This window comes from Rhinolophus sinicus, chromosome 17, assembly GCF_057876585.1.
Source record: "Rhinolophus sinicus isolate RSI-liver-muscle chromosome 17, RSI-T2T, whole genome shotgun sequence".
NCBI lineage: Eukaryota > Metazoa > Chordata > Mammalia > Chiroptera > Rhinolophidae > Rhinolophus > Rhinolophus sinicus.
Window position 1 is genome coordinate 180,585,883 of NC_142517.1, and position 8,632 is coordinate 180,594,514.

At 37.6% G+C, this 8,632-nt stretch overlaps 1 pseudogene; it reads right to left on the reverse strand.

The window, feature by feature from the left end:
* Positions 1–648: 648 nt before the first annotated feature.
* On the reverse strand, positions 649–2,382 carry LOC109457672 (nucleosome assembly protein 1-like 1 pseudogene; annotated as a pseudogene).
* Positions 2,383–8,632: the final 6,250 nt, after the last annotated feature.

Here is an 8,632-nt window from a genome sequence, read left to right on the forward strand (position 1 = left end):
GTGAAAACAATGAAGCTTTTGAAAATACTAGGTTTTATTCACCTGACTGTGTAACCAATAACCATACTATTGAGGTAGGGTTCTTTATAGTTAACTATGTCATCTAAAATATAAAAAAAATCCATTAACAATCTAAGTTAATGGGTATGGTCTTACTGGAAATTCTTAATCATATATCTGTCTTGACAAGTTGTATTTTTGTTTTTCAAAATGATTAATTTTCTTAGTATAAGCACTGCGTTTCTAAAACAAAGTAATGAAAGGCAAAGCTAGTGCAAGCAAACTTAAACCCATTTAACTACCAGCTGAAAAAATACTCTTTGGTTCTTCAGGAAAAAAGTTAGCAAAACAAAGAATCTGTTCCATTTAACAGTTCTGTTTATTTTTATAGCTGTAATCTAATAGTTACATGATAAAAATACTCCAGAAGAACCAAAGTATGTAGCAATGAATGAAAACGTGTGAGAGAATTTCTGTATTTAACATATCTGGCAGAAAAACTAAAGCTGAAATGCTAGGTAGAACAAATTGGTGTTTAAAATATCAATTCCTTTCCTTTTAAAAAATTGCTGAGTCTACCAAGAAAATACAAAACGTAAGTAAGGCTTTAAGTAAATAATAGTTGTCTTTAAACTCGTATTAACAGTGCAGGTTATCCTCAAGGCCACATACATCCTCCTTCAGTGCTGCTTGCACTCTGCTGGGTTTCGATCCTTCTTTGAGTCATCGTCTGGATCATTTTCCTCATCTTCTTCCCCGTCCTCATCTGTTTCTTCACCTTCTTCATTATAATCATCATCATTGTCTTCAATAGCTTCTCCAGCGAAGTATAACATAGATCTTGGGATTACACGCTCATGTAAAAAGTGACCAATTTCAAAGTCTGCAGCAAGGATAGCTTCCGCAGTGTCGTGCAGTTCTCCACTCAGGAACTTCAGGAGGGGCAAAAAAGTTAAAGAAAGAGGCACTGGAAACTGTTTTGGTCACAGTTCAAACTGTCTCTCCTCCCTTGTGTTTCTGCTTCTTTTTAATGGTTTTCAAAGTAACATTCTTCCCGTTTGTCCAATCTATCTGGCACCCTGTCCAACCCATAATTTCGGGTCCATCAAAACAAAAGGGATCAGAATCGTCTGGTTCTGACCTCATCCTGTATGTCTTTTTCAACATTTCATTTGTGAAATATTCTCTGGCTTCAAAGTGAAATTCTGAGACAAAACTCATAGGCTGGCCAGCATCTGAGAACTTCACTTTAATACCTTTTAAGTGCTTCAGAATAGGTTCGTTATGTTCCTGAACCATATCACTGAGCAAGTGAACATTCTTAAAAACAGTCAACCAGGGGTGGCCGGTTAGCTCAGTTGGTCAGAGCACGGTGCTGTTAACACCAAGGTTGCTGGTTCAATCCCCACATGGGCCACTGTGAGCTGCACCCTCCACAACTAGTTTGAAGCAATTGCTTGACTTGGAGCTAATGGATCCTGGAAAAACACACTTAAAATAAATAAAAGTTTAAAAACATAAAAAAAATATAAACAGTCAACCAAAATTCAGGAATTCCCTTGGGGTCTTCTTTTGCTTCATCCTTTTTCTCATCTTCAATCTTGGCCTTTTCTTTCAGCTCCTCTGAAATTTCATTTTCCTCGTCTGGTTTCCATTGACATTTTTCTTCTGTAGGTTCATAAATTGCATCAATGATCTCAAATTACTTATTAAACGAAGGCTTTCTTTCAAGATGGTGAACTTCCTCATTGAACTTGGCTTCTATTTGTGCACGTTTAACTTGGAGGTTTTTGAGAGCATTCACTTGTCTCTTAACTACCCTAGGCAAGCTTTCAGTGTATTACCTTGTTGGTGTTTCTACCAGACCATCAAGTCTTTCTTGGAGGGCTGCAAGAATCTGAGGATTTTACATAATCTGAACAGTCAGCTGACACGCTTTGATTTTTGTTTCTTCACCAGTTTCTTCTTCTAGTTCTTCAACATCGTCCAAATCTTGATTAAATTCAGACTATTCTTTGTTGTCAATATTTGCCGTGTTGTAAGAACTCCAAATATGGGTGCTAGCACCGACAGAGCCAGGCGGCCCAAGCTGCACAGGCAGTGAGTGACTCCAGGCAGCAGCGGGAGGAGCAGGAGGCGGTGCTGCCAGCAGATGGCGCTAAAAATGGGGAAAATATCGAAGCAAATGGTATCATGAGGATAACATCTATTAATATAATGTGCCAGTTGGGTTCTCTGAGAAGCATGAGGAGTTAGAAGTGCAAACGATTCATTGGAAAGTAGAATTTGGCAGGAGGAGCCCAGACATAGACCTGACAAAGTCTCAACCAGCCCAATGGGAAGCTTTGGAGCAATGATTACCTGTTGTAAGCATCCTGCCATTGTGGAAATGACTAAGGCCCAACGGCTGGAGAGTGCCCAGCGAAGAGATGAGAAGGGGAGGGGAGGGGAGGGGTGGGGCTTGCCCTTAGCTATCAATGCCTCCCTCGTTCATTGGGGCTGCCCCAAGAAGAACATGACCTTGGTTCAAAAGCTGAAGTAGACCTTGAGTAATCAAACAGATAAAGGCTGCCAGTGAACCGATGCCTCAATAGCTGGATAGTGAGCCCTTTATCGAAGTAGGAGTGTGGCGTTTTTGTGTTTACCACAGAACTCTTTTCAAACTGAGAAATAAAAGGCATTCAATCCAATGGAATCTTAGGAAAAACACATGTATAGACAGTTTATTGAGGACTAAATCCAAATGGTCAAGAAACATTTAAAACAATGCTTAGCACTCTGGATAGCGAAAATTAAAACAACAATGGAATATAATTTTATACATATTAGATAGGCAGAAATTAATGAGAGTTACAATAACTGTTAAGGTGGAATGTGAAATGTGATTCTTTAGGAAATCTATCTAGCATTATCTATTAAAATTAAAAACGCATATACCCTTAGACCCCAAAATTCTACTCCTGGGAATCCATTTGATAGAAATTAAACAACTTGTTCATAAAGACATGTGTACATAAATGATTATTATGACAGTATTTGTCGTGGTGAAAAACTACAGAAATAAATTGAATCTCCCAAATAGGGCAATACCTGAATAAATTATGTAATATCCATAGCATGGAATATTATGCATTTATTTAAAAGAATGCCTTAGTAGATATTGTAGATGAGATGGTAGATGAGTGAGAGTAGGAAGATTATGTATGAAAATATTTCTACTCCTGCCACTTTTTTTTGTAAATCAAACAATGACAAAACTCTCTCTCTCTCCATATAGATATACATATACATATACATGTACATATACATGTACATGTACATATACATATACATATACATATATATATACACACATATATATATAAAACCAAAGTTGAAAAGCTGCATACTAGATTGTTAACTTGAATTATTTTGCAAGGAGTCGTAGGGTTGATGTGGGTGGAGAAGGAGATAAATGTGCAAGACATGTAAAAGAATATAAGAAAAAAATTGTACCAAAAAAGCATGCATATAATTATATTTATGCTATAATTTCTAAAGCTAATAAAAAAGGCAGAATCAGGGGCTTATCCAGCTTGCAGGAAAGAAAGAAATGGGGGAAAATGTCATAGAAATGGAAATAACTGTATACAATTTTATTGGATGTAGAAAATTTTTTAGTTTTCACTAGTTTAGTAGATGCCAGGAATATTTATTTGCTATATAAATCAAACAGTATCTGGCCACATGAACCAATTGCATGGTTGTGAAAAGCATAGGGTACATAAACTTATGTACCTGTATCAGTCTGGAGAGGCTAGGTTATATATACTACAGTAAAAAATGACCCCCAAATCTGAGGCGCTCACTACAAAGGTAGCTTTATTGCTCATGTTACATGTCCACTATAGATTGGTTTGCGCTGTGCTCCATGCTGTTTTCACTCAGGATCCAGCTTCTATCTGGTGACTAATTAATCTTATGGCAGAGGAAAATGAGATCATGGTTAAGCATGTGATGGCTCTTAAAGCTTCTGTTCAGAAGGGGCTCTTTCACTCATCTTTCACTGGCCAACCCACGTCACATGGCTGAGCCTGCTGTCAGTGGGATGAGGATGTATAAACCTCCCACAGTGAGAATCAGTAAACATCTTCCTGAATATGAAGATCTGTTTTAGGTCAAAGAGTGTTAATGAAGTATTTCCATGTGATCGTATTAGTGAATGTTATTAATGCTTGGTGAGTGAGGAGCATTAGATGAGAAATAAGAGAAAATACTTTTTTATAATTATGAGTAAATAAACGCTATTTTTCTTATCCACTGGGTGTACAGGTAAGAGAGATATATTTTTTTACTTTAATTTAGTTTTAATCACAGATCACAGACCATCCTTGACATTTTCAGAAAACAAACAAACTAAAATCCTTTTAATCCATATTTTGAAGCCAGGAAAAGTTAAGGTAGATGGAAAGGGTCAGATTGTATTTTACCCATATGTTTTATTTTTCTGAAGTTTAGAATTTATGCACTGTGTTGATAAGAAGTATGGCATCATCAGAAAAAAACTCTTTCATTTGGATATGATAGTATAAAAATAATAGTGTTTGGTACTTTGTGCCTAGAGTTTAAGGATTTGTTCATAAAGAATCTTCCAACTTAATTGTATCTGCAGCTATCAGTTTAGTTATTAAAATTCCATTTTAATTACGGGGAAATTTTTGTTTTTAATTTTATTGGGGAATATTGGGGAACAGTGTGTTTCTCTAGGGCCCATATCAGCTCCAAGTTGTTGTCCTTCAGTCTAGTTGTGGAGAGCGCAGCTCTCTGGGCCATGTGGGAATTGAACCGGCAACCCTGTTGTTCAGAGTTCGCACTCTAACCAACTGAGCCATCCAGCAGCCCGAATTAGGGGGAAATTTAAAGACAGCTCTATAACCTCTCATTACACTATATGTAGTATTGTACCATGTTTGTTGCTTGTTATTTCACTTCACAGTTTAAATTAAATTTGCTGCTGTGTAATATTACAGAAGATTCCTGCAACATGCTTTATCCTAATCTTTCAAAAATAATTGTGATGTTATCTGAATAGTTTCACCAGTACATTTCACATAGAACAGAGAATGACAGAAGTCCCAAATGCAGTTCAACAGCTGTTGCTCCTCCACTGAGGCTTAAGGGTAGAGGCAGCTGTATTCATCGTGACCTTATATCAGTCAGTGGGGTGGGAACTGTGGGATTCTCACAGGGGTTAATGACAGAGCAAATGCTAACAATCTAGCTTTCACTAGACATTTGGCCTCAAATGGATTTTTTTTTTAAAGAAAGGACTCACTTTTTATAGCTCCTCATTTCATAAAGCAGATAAACTTACATTGTGCTTAACAAAAGAGCTGTACACCTGAAAACTTACTGGGAATTAAAACAGGATTACAAAAGAGACCATACTTTACCCTTGTCTTATGTTTTAATTTAGAGCATGCATTACGATTTTGTGTGTATTTAAGTATTGCACTCTGAGTCTTCCTCCCAAAAGATGTGAGGTAGAATGCAACAAAGGCATATCAATAAGGTTAACAAAATAGGTATAAGAGTAATACATTATGACCTAAGGAAAGGAGTGCATTAGAGAAAGAAATGTGAGTCTATATTTTCTTCCAATTGGTCCTCTGATGCTAAAAAGCATTAATAAACTTCATGTATTGGCATAAATTGGAGGACCTCCCCCCCCCATGCAGATGAATTAGATTTGGGGTATGAACCTGGGATGGGGTAGAGGAGGAAAAACCTACCCCATATTTACTCCTGCATCACAAGTGTCAGGCATTGGGAGTTTGATTTGAAGACATTTCTATTTATATTATAACTTCACACCTGGAAGAGATCCAAGTTGCCAAATAAAATAGAGAAAGATGAGAAACAAGTTTTCTTGGGGGCCTCATTGGTGCTGTTCCAGTGATACTTTTCATAAATAGCGCTGTGGCTTCTGCATCAGTGGGGAACATAACCTTGACACGAGCTCCAACTCCAGGATCCATGTCAAAGTTAAGTTAATACATAGAAAATAAGTCAACACGGACTGTCTATTTTTAAGACATTTGCCCTACACATAGCAGACTGTTCCCAGTCGATTGGCCCAGGGCTCCTGATAGTGTGTCTTAGCCTCAGGGTCTACACAGGTGGTTCATGAGGAGCCAGCATGAATGGACCCAGGCATTCTGCTTTCCTGTAGATAGTAGAGGTTTCTCAACACCTGAAAGAAGTAGCAGCCATCAGATACTGAAGGATGTTGGCTGTGATTAGAGATTTCTTATATTTATCACCTTTTGGTATTTTGAAGATTTTTTAAACTAGGGACTCTAGATTTAAACCATATGTAACCATTTAAATCATTTTTATAGGACTGTTATCATGAAGTGGAGTTTACCTGAACTTTGAAGTGAAATTAATTGATTTTTATGTTTACCTAATTGAAATTTCCTACTTAAAGGTTAATATAAGGGACAAAGGAATATCTTTCAAGGAAAAAAAAAAACAAAACCCTGAATTTTAGGAGGGTGTATTTAAGTTTTGCTTATCTTTCATTGGCTTTGTATTTATTTACTCTATTATAGTATTTATACTACAAATTACATTGCAAATTCTTTTTTCTTGAACTACAAAGTGAAATATTACAATGTGTGTTGGGGAGTGCTATGATGGAATATAAAGGAATATGTGACTCAGTTGCAGTACTCATGTTCAATTCATCTTTGAACGTATCATGAGATCTGGCTTTTAATATCAAAATATTCTTTCTTACACCAACGTGGATGAGAGGATTGAAGTGTTTCCTTGCACACTGATAAAATCAATCTCATCCTCCTATTGGGATGGCATAGAGGGAATGCTGATGCTAGGAGAAGAGATCGTTGTGCCGAATGTGAGTGGTCCTAGTTCTGAAGGAGTGGTTCTTCAGCATAGTTTAAGTTTCCAGGACTGTCACTGGACTTGCACCCTGTGGAAGCCTAGTGTAGAAGGAAGAGTGAAAACTTTGAGGTCACTGACTGGGACTGAAATACTGGTTCTATCACTTCCTGTTGGCTTTGACTTTGAGTAACCTAATTGACTTTTTTTGTTGTTTCTGTATTAAATATTCTTTTAATAGCTTTTCCCTCCTGGTTACAAAAGTAATGCATATTCAATATTAAGACACCTGGAAAACATAACAACACAGAAAAAAACCCTCTGTGTCTATCTACCATCTGGAGACAGCCATTGCTAACCTAATTGACGTTTTTGATCCTTAGTTTCCTTATCTGTAAAGTTGATATCAGAATACTTCATAGAGGATTATCTGGTACATAGAAAATAGTTATCTGAACACGAGTCCTTTTCCCCAACGGTGATTTCCTAGTCATATACGGAAAGTCTTAATATTCTCACTGGATTTTTCTTAGGCCTAGTGGTCTGGAGTGACTTCCCTGGGCTGGAAGAACTCGATTGCCATAGCTGGTCTTTGATTCTGAGCGAGGTATTTTCAGGTTTACTGGGCCTGGCCAGTTTCCTTTCAGTTGCCTTTTGTCTATTCTAGATTTCAAATTTCTCCATTTTATAATCAATTGTCCTTCTAATTTTGCTACTGCTTATTTTGGATCTGTTCTGATTTCTGTCTTAGGATGGAATTCTAGGATCCTTGAGGATGAGAAGCCTTATTGCATGGGCAGTGATAGCCATTTTTCTTTCTTAGAAGTCATTGTTTTATTTAGTCAGAAAACTGCAAACATGAAGATTCTGTTTGCAAATATTTATTAAGCCGATACTCTATGCCAGGCATAGTTCTGGGAGCTCAAGATACAGCAAGTAACAGCATAGACAGAGTATGCACATGGAGATTACATTCTCCATTTCAGTGGGGCAGAGATGGGAGGTCAGTATGATAGAATATATAAGTAAACAATTCCATGGACAGGACAGTTTATTCACAGTGATAAAGTTCTATGAGAAAACAAAACAGGATAATATGAGTAACATGGTATATGTGTGGGCTTGAAGGGGCAACTTGAGATTTGTGGTCAGAGGTCTGCCCTGCCCCATTTTGTCAACCAAGAGATTGCAGCTCATTGTTACTTGGCGAAAGGTTGGGAGGCAGAAATTGTGGGTGATAGTGATTTGGAAAGGGGGGTTGTTAATGGAGGGGGAGGAAGGTTCCCATGGCTGCTGACGTAACCAAATCTGGCTAACTTTTCTCTCAATTTTGGGAGTGGGGCCACAGAGTAGAATCTCTCTCCAGAGTGGTGGTGGTTTTTCTCCTTTTCATGTTCCTCCCCCTCTTGCCCCCCTTAACTGTAAACTTGAGTATCATGAGATGCCTTCTGAGCTTATGAAAGAAGACAACAGAAAAACTTGCTAGATCAGGGTCCAACTATTTTCTCAAAGCAGAATGAATTAGACAACAGCCTTTATGAACACACACTCAGAGCAAAGGCTTTAGAGGGTGTGTGTGTGTGTGTGTGTGTGTGTGTGTGTGTGTGTGTTTGCCTTCACATGAGGGTGAGACAGAAGACTGCTAAGGGACGGAAGAGATGAGTCCAACTGGACATCATCTAGTTGAAACATAAAAAATTTTGTGCACATATGCTATACTTTCTGGATTCTTGTTTTTTTTTTACTG